Below are 12,106 nucleotides of genomic sequence, written 5' to 3'. Positions count from 1 at the left end.
AACACTGTGTCTGATCTCCTTTCATGCATTTCTACTTTTTAATTTCATGCTACCTCAGTTTTAATTTCCTTTGCTGTACCCATGCAGCCCTTGTCCCCAATGTAAACAAGTTGGGAGGAACTGATGAGTGGGCCAGGTTGACAAGGGGAGCACGGTAAGCACAGGAGGAACCATCCAGCAGGACGCAGCCTGGATATTTTGGCGGTCTCCGTGGGAACCAGGGACCAGGCAGCTCAGCCGACCTTCTCCACTTGGCTCTTCTCTTTTTATTCCTTTCCGCTCTAGCTGTCTTTCTCTCTCTGAAAATAATAGTTCCAAATAACCAAGCTTTAGGTAGTGTCAGTAGCCAGAAACATCCAAGGCTAACTAGACAGGAAGCGAAGTGTTCATTTTGAATTTAAAATGAGAAATCTAGGCCTATTTCAGGAGTTGGTAGTTGTGGGGTGGTGACCAAGTGTACAAGTTTAAGCTGATTTCTTACCCAATAATGGACATCAAATAGGTGAGCAGTGGCTTCATCAACTTTAAAAATGTGCCTGGACTAATGATCCAAGAGAAAAATACTATTTTGTTATTATAAAACACAATATACACAGATTTATACAACACTAAAAATTCCTGGTTGATAGTTAATTTCAATATGGTTAATTCTATTTAAAGATTACACAAACGAGTTGTTTGGTTATACTGGTCATTGAGTTAAAAGTGGTACAGTTTGGGCTATGGCTTTAGTTTCTATTATTAGAAGAGATAATGTTTGTTATGTACCTAGTGCAGTGACCAGAATGTGGAAGGTACTCAGTAAATGCTTGTTTCATTCCCTTTGTGAAATAGGGTAAAGTTTAATCATTGTTCATATCCTCATATACTTCACTGTTCTTATTTTTAAATGTTTCTTAACTGTCTATCAGGGGCCAAACACATGTCATTCTCCTTTCTGGAATCCATCAGTGCTTTTCATCAGCTCCTGATGTCTTATCACTCAACGTATGGTCCACGGACCAGCTGCAACAGCATCACCTGAGAGGTTGCTAGAGCCAGAGAAACTCAGGTCCTAGCCCAGACCTCCTGAATCAGAATCAGATCTTGAAGTAATTTGTATACATTTGAATACATACTGGAGTTGGAGAAGCACTGACTTGCTGGATGAGGCTTGAGCCTCTTATGCTTGAATAAGATTTCTCTCCTGACTCTCACTCCAACTCCTGCCATTTCCTTCCTTGGGATTTGAACTGAAATTCCCCAGAGACACAAAGCTGTTTCCTGTCTCTGGGCTTCTCCTGTGCTATTCTCTTTGTCTGGGATATATTTCTTCTTTTATGTCTCATTAATGCTTACTCTTTAAGACATGCATTCATTTTTCACTCTATATGTATTTATTAAGTACCTACAATGTTCCAAGCAGTATGCTCAGGTACCCTCTCTAAGAAAGACCCCACTGAGAATGGTGACCCTCCTTTCTGACTCTAAGGGACCAGGCATAACTCTATCATTGATTTATTATAGGTGGCCTTCCACAATTCTCTTCATCTCCCCTGTACTTAGCATACTTCCTGGTCTTCAGAAGATGCTCAGGCAGTGTTTTGTTGGATTGAACTATTGCACTTAAAGGAACTAGTGATTGGGCTTGGACCACTAGGTGATCTCTGAAGTTATTCTTGACCCAAAGTGAGTATCCTCTTTGCCCGCAGACCACATCCATACACTGTCACTAGCCAAGTGCCCGAGGATAACTTCTAATTCACCCAAGGGCCCTGTATTGGCCAGGAGCAGTAGTGACAGATTCCCATATTCATTTATACATTGAACAAATTTGAGAGTTGAGAGTGTCACAGGGAGAAGGGACTCAGCACAGAGACCTGAGAAGATGATCACTGTGAAAGGCACAAAATGGGCTCGTGGCTGTGGTCTCTTTGCCAAGCCTCTTCCGGTGGTAGCTACCCTGACCTTAATCTGAGCTGCAGGCTATCTTGTGAATTAGTGACTGGAGTCGAATTTCCTACTGGTTCCCCTACCCTATGGAGAGGCATGCCTGTGGGCAGCTCCAATGATGGTGACCACTTAGGGGATGGCATCTTTGTTGGTGCAGAGAGGCAGTCACAAGGGGGTAATGAAAACAAAGACTTTGCAGTGATGAGCAGAAACAGTGGAGGGACATGACATAAATGATTAGAAATAAAGTAAATGATTAGAAATAAATGAAATAAATAGAATAAGTCAATGAGAGGTGGAAGAACCTACTTAAAACTTGGACCGTGGAGCCAGGCTGTCTGAATCCAGAACCTAGCTCTGCCCGTCAGGAGATGGACGATCTTGAGCAAGCCGTTAAATGTTCTATGCTGGAGTCTCCATCTGCAAAGTGGGAATAATAATAGCACATACCTTATGAGGATTAAACAAATTATTGTTCATAAAGTACTTGGAATAGTGCCTGACACATTGTAAGCACTATATTGTTTAACAACTAGAAACCATGCAATTGCTCGAAAATAAAATTCAACGCCTCATTCTCTTTTTATTGTTGTAGCCTTCATGCTGGAATTCACAGTACTTCACGGGTTTTCCCTGGGTCTACGATGGGAGTGTGTACATCTTTAAGTCATTGAGCAAGGCTTTAAAAAAATGGAGCAAAAGGGAAACAGCTGCTTTGCTTTTGAAATGATTTGCCAAGCTCACATAGTTAAGTTTAATGGCTGGGCGTTTTAAACCCTAGAGAACAATGTAATTTGTGTCATTACTGCTACAAAGGATGACTTTTGGTGAGCGTTTCATTTTGGTTGCCTAAAAACCTAATTTGAACAAAGGAAGCAAAAACAAACACAAATATAGTAATGGAAAAACTCTAATTAGGCTTTGGGGAAAGATTGTCTGGTCCTGTCATGCCTTCACAGGACAAAATAAAAATAACATTGACACCTGCAAAGTTATTTTTCTCAGCAAATATTTTAATTTGTAAGTAAGATTTTGTGGAGGACTACTTATAATTCTAGGAAGTGGGAAACTGGTTCAAGAGGAGGAGGGCTGGAAACCAATATCAAATGTCTATTATGTGCTTCACTTACAGTATATCTTTTAATCGTCTCAGAACTCTAAAAAGGAAATATTTTCCCTGTTTTACAAGGGAACACCAAGGCTCAAAGAGTTTAAGTAACTTAAATGAGTTCATACAACCAGTAAGTTACGTAACTAGAATTTGACTCTATGTCTGCCTGACTCTAAAACCTATGCCTGCTTCAGAAAAAAAAATTTGTAGTCGAAACAAAGCATGTATATTTGAGTTTCTTCCATGTAGCTGCTAGGCATCAAATATTAAATGCTTGTGAAGTTCCAATATATCTAATATCCTCAAGGAAGACAGAGATATTGCTTCAAAATAGTTTCTGCATTTTGGTAGTAATCATGGGAAATGATGATGATGATGATGATGATAACTGCAATGACAACAGTGGTAATAATGACAAAAACTATGGAAGGTAAGACAACAATCAACCAATGACCTTATCTTGGATTGGAAGCCTCAGTTTCCTCATGGTAGTACGAGAAATTGCAACTACTCAACAAAAATGAGTATCTTGTGATAAAATTCAGAAAGTGATTAAGGGTGTTACTCATAAGGGGAGTAAGAGGGCTTGTAGTAATCCTATGTAAGTGACTCATACCAGCTGACAGCTTGCTGAAAAGGGCTTGTTTAACTGGGTATAGGTTCTTTGTAACATATACGTTTCCTATTACTATAACTCTCTAGGTCAAGAAATCAGTTATTCCAGAAAAGGCAGGAAACAATTTTCTTCTTCTTGACATTGAGCCAGTCAATCGAGTCTGCAAATCAACCACAGAGCACTTCCCTTTAGTTATTGTTGTTGAACACAAGGTTTGTGTATGTGTTCAGAATAGGCTTGCAAGTATCGATAAGGAAGGATCCTGGACCTTCACTGTAGAAAAATCCTTGGGTCAGATGCTATACATTCTTCATACAGTTACCAGGTCAACACTACTTGATAGGATCAGAGGGGCCCATGGAATCCTAAAAAGAGAGGTGCTCTAAGTTCGGAAAATCTGGAGGATAGCCTGGTCTTAACATGGTCCCACTTGGTTTTTGACTTTGAGCAAATTATTGGGAGGATGAGGTGAATTAATATATTTTACAATACCTTTTGAACTGAAAAAGCATTATATAATGTTTAACGAACGTAAGCAGATTGTGATGTACTGTACTTTTTTTTTCCCTGCTATGCCCTTCTTTTTCCTAGCAGAGCTTCTACCATTCTTCTCTACCATCTAGGAAAACAAGAAATGAAGTTTCCTGGAGAGCTTAGATTTCCCTATGGTAAATCCTTCAAAAGTTGCATTTGGGTACTTGGAATAAAGTTCATTGAATTTGCTTAAATATGCATATTTCAGAGGGAAAAACTGAGAAATAGTTGGCTCTGCTGGGAAAAAGTCACACAACTATACTGATGGACATCATGATTTGGGCGACTCTGCCTTCTCCTCTGGTCCTAATTAATCCAATTTGCAAAACAGCAACTGCAAACCTTCTCTTTTTCCCTCAATCTCCTTCCCCACTTCCTGTTACACACTCTTGGCAGATGCCTGTGACTTCTACCCCTTATTTGAAATAAAAGCCACCAGGCGGATTTATCCCCAGCTTCCAAATTCCAAACCTGCAAACTACGTGCTCTCCATCCACCCCATCGTTTCCTTCAGAGTAAAATTCCAATACAGAGATCCTTTCTCCAACTAAGTTTCTGCATCCCTTTCCTTTCCAACACCTCAAAGAACCTCATTATATCAATTATGCCTTCTCTCTTCTCTCACCTTGACCCTTAACCCTCCACTTTCCTTAATAGATCATTTCCATCAGCACCCAATCACTGAATACCAGCATTGTCAATCTGAAAGGAAAAAAAAAGTACAGTAGAATTCCCCCATTGACAGGACAGTTTTTTTTTGTTTTTGTTTTTTTTTTTTGCTTTTTTTTCATGGCTGCCTTAGCGTTCTCCCCTCTGCTTCCATGACATCCACATGCCACAGTACTCTGCTATTTTGCTATTTGGCTTCTGTTTTCAACATTCTGCCAAGCTCCTCTTGCTTGGCTCATGGCTGTTCTTCCTGCTAATTTCCTTAGAATGTCTTAAGTCCTTATCTTACTTGGTCCCGTAGTAACTCTCAGCACAGTCACCCACTTCTTGAAACATACGTTTTCCTGTGTTTTGCAATGTCACACTCTTCCTGTTTGTCCTGCTGCTCCAGCCACCCTGGCTCAGTGTCCTTTGAGGACTCCGGCCACCACTTAAGCTTATTTGCCTCTTGGCCTCCATTACAATAAGAATGCTTCTAACTCCAAATCCTTGTGTCTGGCCGAACTCTCTTCTGAACACCTCCTGTGTCTACATGTCTGGTGGAGTCTACTCAACATGGCCAAAACCAGGCTCATCATTTTTTTCCCTAAAGCTGCTGCTCCTCTATTACCAGTACCAACTTACGCAGGTCACTTCCTCACACAAACACTTGCAGTGCTTTCCCGTTATCCTCAAAATGAAATCCAGGCTGCATATGTCTTTCAGGAAGCTTTAGGCCCTGTGCACCTCCATCTTCAGGCTCTTGACGTTGACACTGTGTGAAACTCTGTGCTCCAATCATTTTGACTAATTATGGTGCCCCTGACATCTCATTTTCTCATCCACTTCTGTGTCTTTGCACAGGCCAGTCCTTCTACCTTGAACGCTCTTCCCAATCCCACTCCTGTTCTGTTGCTAACTCCTCCTCATCCCTAGATTTCATCTTAATCGTTGTTTATTTCAGAAATCAATTAGAAGCCTGTCTATGCACACTAGATTTTCCCCAATAAATCATTTGCTGCATTAATCTTATTGGTTTAAGGGAAATAACAAAATTAGGATGCTACCCGCAGTTACAAACTGAGTGTTCCTTGGTACTCCTTCTCATCTCCTCTCCCCCGTTTTCCCCTCCTGGGGTAGCCAAGTCACCCCTATGCTTTTGTGGCACTTCCATTCTATTTCAAATATTCTTTTATATTTGTCTGATGTTAAAAGAAAAATCTTAAGCCAAATTAAATTTAACAGAGTTCAGTTGAGCAAAGAATGGGAAGCCCCCTGAACCAGAGTAGGCTCTGAGAGACTCCAGTGCTACCACATGGTTGAAGATTTATGGACAGGAAAAGGAAAGTGACTTACAGAAAACAGAAGTCAGGTACAGAAACAGCCAGATTGTAAACAGTTTCACATTTGCCTTATGTGAACCCAGTTTCAACAGTTGGCTGCCTTTGGTTGGCCCAAACTTGGTGATTGGCACACAAGTAAATTTATAGCCTGTTTACACAATCAGTTAAGTTACAGTTTACTATGTACAGAGAAAGCTTTAGGCCGGACTTAAAATATGTAAGGAGGCAGCTGTAGGCTAAACTTAATTTAACACTGAACGCTAGGCCTTGAGCTGCTAGGGTGGTGCTAGAGATTTAAAGCAGTCCATACATGTTTGTTGAATTGAACTGATGTGAAACACAATTTGTTATGGCTCCATAATACCCCCTTATTAACATGGGTAGTAGATGCTATAATTGACTTAGCTGTTCTCCTGTTTTAGACATTAAGGTTCTGTTGTTGTTAAGTGTTATGAGTAATTCTGTGATGAAGATCTTTGTGATTTAAGCCTGTTTCCATTGTTTCCCATTATTAACATGATTTAACATGAGTCCCAAAAGTGGAGTTACTCAGAAAAAGTGTATGATCATCTTAAAGTCTTTGACAATACATTGTCAAGTTGCTTTCCAAAATCATTGCACAATTAAAATTACCGTTTACATGACCATTGACAACTTGCATTTCAAACCTTTATGTAGTGTGCATACACATCTGAAAACATCATCTCATTGGAAGAGTTGTAATAGCTGCCTGAGTGTATTGTTTACCTACACTGAGGATGTTGACTGAGTGGGGAATATTGTTGAGTGTGAAGGGCTTGAGGAGCTGGAATCCTGCAAGTCTGTAAAAGAAAATAAAATAAAGAATATTTAAAGGCCCTGCACAGAGAGTGCAGTCTACCAGCAGGCAGTAGAAAAGGACAGAATTCAGGGGCTGTGATGGTTAATGCTGAGTGTCAACTTGATTGGATTGCAGAATACAAAGTATTGATCCTGGGTGTGTCTGTGAGAGTGTCACCAAAGGAGATTAACATTTGAGTCAGTGGGCTGGGAAAGGCAGACCCATCCGTAATCTGGGTGAGCTCAATCTAATCAATGGCCAGCGTGGCCAGAATATAAGCAGGCAGAAAAATGTGTAAAGAGAGACTGGCCTAGCCTCCCAGCCTACATCTTTCTCCTATGCTGGGTGCTTTCTGCCCTCGAACATCAGACTCCAAGTTCAGTTTTGGAACTCGGTCTGGCTCTCCTTGCTCCTCAGCCTGTAGATGGCCTATCGTGGGACCTTGTGATCATGTGAGTTAATCCTTAAGAAACTCATATATATATTCCCTTAGTTCCGTCCCTCTAGAGAATGCTAATACAGGGGCTGAGGGTTTTTAAAATTTTTTTGTTCATTTCCTCCTCAGCTTCCTCAACACAGAATATTGATTGCTAATAATGAATGTCAAAGGTTATCATGCAATGTATAGATAAAGCAAAAAGACTTCTTTCAGTTTATTTCATTGTCACTAGAATGATGATATTTGTTGGGTCATCTCTTATGAGTCACAATAGCTCTGTTACTAGCAATCACATTAAAATGTTGAGACATAAACATATGAATCCCCCACGTTGGTGACTAAGAATTTGGTTCTCCTTATTGTTCAATTAGGATATCACCTCTGCCTAATGACCTTTTTCCTCATTCTTCTTGTTGGTTCCCTACTGCACCAGCCACCCTGGCTCAGTCTCCTTTGAGGACTCCTGCCCCTTGTTAAGCTCTTTTCCTCCTTGGCTTCTTCCATTATGATCTGAATGCTTGTAACTCCAAATCCATGTGCCTGAACAAGCTCTCTTCTGAACACCTTCTGTATCTACCTGCCTGGTAGACTCTACGCATGTCTGATCCAACAGCTAGCCATGAGTCCTGGGTGTCCTGGCCCCAGCTGGGCCTCCCAGGCCTTTCTGCTGTATGATAGAGGCCACAGGCCAAGTCTCCCATTGGCTTGTTTGTGGGCTTCAGCCTCATTCCATGCAGAAAAGGGATTGAGATTATCAAATGACAGGATGGAGCCATGGTTGATAGGAGAGGTTATCACCAAAAATGGTGATTAGAGAGCAGAACATGAAGATGGAAGATGAGTGTCCTCTCAGGGAAGGATGCTTAGGCCCTAAATGGCCAGTGTGATAAGAGTAAGAAGAAAAGGACTAATAGAGATACCATCTGAGCATGGTCTGTGTCTACACACAGGCTAACTATTTTGAAATAAATGTAATTCAACAAATATTTTTTAAGACTGTGCCAGGAATACAATGAGAACACAGTCCTCACCCTCCGAAAGCTCTTAGTCTACTAACGTAGATAGAGGTAGTATATACACCAGTAAAAATAGAATGCGTTAATGAAAGAAGCATGGAAGAAAGGTGGGAATGCTTGCCTGTCAGAGGGCCAGAGAGGTGACATATAAGCTACGTTTTCTCAGTAGTTATTTTCAGGGTTAACAAATGGAGAAACAGAAAAGAACTTTTGCAAAGTCATGAAGGAGAAAAACACCATGAAGTGTTTGGGAACCATATGTAGTATGGTATTGTTGAAGAGTAACATGCAAAGTGAGGATTATGAAGATATGATTACGATGTGAATCTGGAGCAGTTTTCCTGGATGAGTTGACAGAGGGCCCTGTGGAAAGCACAGTTTCATCTGCAGGAAATCAGTAACTGGAGAATAGCTGGAAGGAGTGGGCCTGCAGTTAGCAGAGGTTGGGAATGCAGGTTCTGGGATCAGACAGCTGGCATTGATATTCTAGACCTGTCAGGTCTCAGCTCTGTGCTTTGGGCAAGTTTCTTAGCCTCTCAAAGCCTAAGTTTTCTCAGTTTTATAAGACAATATAGTAAGCATGTCTACGTCATCGATTTGTTGTAAGGATTAAATGAGATAATGCCTAAAAACAAGGTATTAATATTATCATCATTGCCATCGTCTTTTTTTTTTTTTTTTTTTTTTTTTTTTACTACTACTGGGTTTTCATTGCAAAGGGTGATTTTTAAAGGGAGAGAAAAAAATAGAAGACACAACTAGTTAAGAATCTATTGCAGTATTCCAGACCAGATGGGGAGAGCGTAAACAGAGTCTATGAGAGTGGCGGGGGATGGTAAGGAGCAGGCTGACAGGAGAAATGGGAAGTAAAATCAACTGTATTTAATGACTCCAAAGAGAGAGGAGTGAAGAACGACTTTCATATTTCTGGTTTAGAAGACGAGACAAATGATGTTGCCATGGTAAATAAGAATAAAGAGAAAATAAATTTGTTTTCAAATCCCTTGTCTGAAATAGTCATAACAAAAACAATAGCTTACATTTTATGTATACCATATGCCATGAGCTGGTCTCAGCACTTTACATATAATTTACATATATTAATTGCACCTAACAACTAGTTGGAATAGGTAACATTTTTATTTCAAGTTCCCAGAAGAGGAAACTAAAACCCAGAGAGGTTAAATAATTTGCCTAATATTTCACAGCCAGGAAATGGCAGTGTGGCTTTTTTTAATGGTTTTTTTTTTTTTTTTTTTTTGAGACAGAGTTTCGCTCTTGTTGCACAGGCTGGAGTGCAATGGTGCGATCTTGGCTCACCTCCTCCTCCACCTCCTGTGTTCAAGTGATTCTCCTGTCTATACTGGGATTACAGGCATGTGCCACCATGCCTGGCTAATTTTGAACACAGAGAGTCTGCGTCCAGAATCCCTGCTCTTTCTCTGTATACCGCATGGCCTCTTGTCCACAATCCAGAGGAGACATCCAGGTGTTGGATACATGGGCCCGGGGTGCAGCAAAAAAGCATTGCCCCAGTGCACAGCCATATTCATATGCTGTTGGCACATGGATTGGAACAAAACCATGGTACTAGATGAAGGTATGGCCTAAGAAGATCAAGAAGCTAAGGAGGACCAGCATTATAGGATGGGCCAGAAGAGTAGATCCAACAAGTGTTAACCTAGGGGAGAATGTCAGGGTGAAGTAGGTTGTCAACATGACCCTATGCCATAGAGACATCAGGGCTGATTAATGTGTCAGAGAAAGACAGAGAGAGTAAAGGAGAGAGAGAGATTGATATGGTTTGGCTGTGTCCCCACCCAAATCTCATCTTGAATTGTAATCCCCATGATTCCCACTTATCAAGGGAGGGACCCAGTGGGAGGTTATTGGATCATGGAGGTGGTTTCCCCATGCTGTTCTTGTGATGGTGAGTACTCATGAGATCTGATGGTTTTATAAGGCAGTTTTCCCTGCTCTTGCATGCTCTCTCTGTCGCTTGCCATCATGTAAGACGTGTCTCTTCCCCTTCTGCCATGATTGTAAGTTTCCTGACATCTCCCCAGCCATGGGGAACTGTGAGTCAGTTAAATCTCTTTTCTTTATAAATTGCTCAGTCTCAGGTAGTATCTTTATAGCAATATGAGAATGGACTAATACAGAGGCTCAGAAAAGTTCCTTGCGTTTGGCAATTGAGAGAATAATGGCATGATGACTTTTGTCAGGAAAGTTTGTGATCAGGAGGTGGGGGTGGAATTCTGACTTGGGTGGGCCAGAGGAACTCAACGGTGGAAGAGTAAGCGGTGACATCATAAATTGACACCTGTGAGAAATGGCGGATGAACTGAACAAAGTGTAGGGTATTTAGCTTATCATGATTGTCTCTGAGAAACAGGTTGCAGGAATGCTACTTGCATTGAATAATTTTATTAGTTATCGTTTAATTCCTTTAAACTGATTTCTTTAGTTCCCTATCAGAGACAAGCTCAAACTACACACAATGAATACATCACGGACTTCTCCTTCTCTTTATTTCTGCTTCACTCTGGGCAAATGAAAGACAATAAAGAAATATTGTGAATCTTGGTATTTAATGGTTTATAATCAGATAATTGTTCACTGTCCAGTATTCACTGTCCCTAATGCCCCTTAATCCTACAGGCATCACAGATATGAAGTGGATTTGGTATCTGATGCCTTTCTTTTCTTTGTTTGTCAAATGAATGAATGAATGAATCTAGTCCAACCATCTGTTACCAAAAAGGGTGCCGCAAAGAACACTGGAATAAGATTCTAACTTCAGGCCTGTGAATTATCTGAATGCCCACTCTAGTGTTTAATCACCTGAATCATCAGGGAGTTTCTTCTTCAATTTCATGTAATTATAATATTTTCAAACTATTTGCTCTAGATTGGCCTTCAGGAGAGGGCCAGAAATCAGCCTCCTGCAGCCTGCAAAGTTGGTGCCGGGCTGCTCCATTGCTCATTCCTGGATTCCTGGATGGAAACTCTCAACTTAACCTCATGCTGCCTCCAAAGCCTCCCTCCCCTGCCACGTGTCTTCTCCCTCCAGGCCTCCACTTGGGCAGGGTGAATGGGCTCTCCTCTCACCAGTATCTGCTCTCAACAGCGGCAGCCTCTTCTCCTTCGCTAAATCAATCCCCATCTACTTTCCATTTGAAAAACATGAAAAAAAAGTAGCCCTTGATATCACCTGTTTTATTTTTTGTTTTTGTTGTTTATGACTTTGCAATTTTTTTCCCTCTATAATTGTAGTAGGGCCTTGGGAGTGAAAGATAATAAACACCTTTTATTTGTCTTCTTTTTTTCTCCCACATTCCTTACAAACAAAATTTGTTTCCAGGCTTTGGGGGGTCATGACAAGGTTATAAGTTATGAGTCTACAGAGTCTTTGGGTATGCATTGCCATCTGGATCTACTGTACCAGTGGCTGGCCAGAGTGTATCTTTCCAAAGGAGTCCTGCATCTGCCTGCTTAGGGGCTGATCTAGCGTTGCCAGCAGACCTGGAGAGGACAGAAGGGGTTGGATTGAGGAACCTGGAGAATCTTGAAAATAGAGAGGGCTTCACATCATAGCCCAAAGGCGTTAGCTTATGAACTTATTCACTATGGAGCCCTTTTGGAGG

The 12,106-nt window shown here is 41.0% G+C and overlaps 1 long non-coding RNA gene across 1 annotated transcript in view; it reads left to right on the top strand.

The window, feature by feature from the left end:
* Positions 1 to 11,781, top strand: part of LOC134759904 (uncharacterized) — a 90,737-nt gene extending 78,956 nt beyond the window's left edge. Inside the window, exon 3 of the long non-coding RNA XR_010136814.1 lies at positions 11,371 to 11,781. This is a non-coding gene — a long non-coding RNA (uncharacterized LOC134759904). The remainder of the gene's footprint in view (positions 1 to 11,370) is intronic.
* Positions 11,782 to 12,106: the final 325 nt, after the last annotated feature.

This window comes from Pongo abelii, chromosome 14 (assembly GCF_028885655.2).
Source record: "Pongo abelii isolate AG06213 chromosome 14, NHGRI_mPonAbe1-v2.0_pri, whole genome shotgun sequence".
In the NCBI taxonomy this organism is placed as follows: Eukaryota; Metazoa; Chordata; class Mammalia; order Primates; family Hominidae; genus Pongo; species Pongo abelii.
The sequence above is the reverse complement of the archived record's forward strand: the minus strand, read 5'-3'. Positions and strand labels throughout refer to the sequence as shown.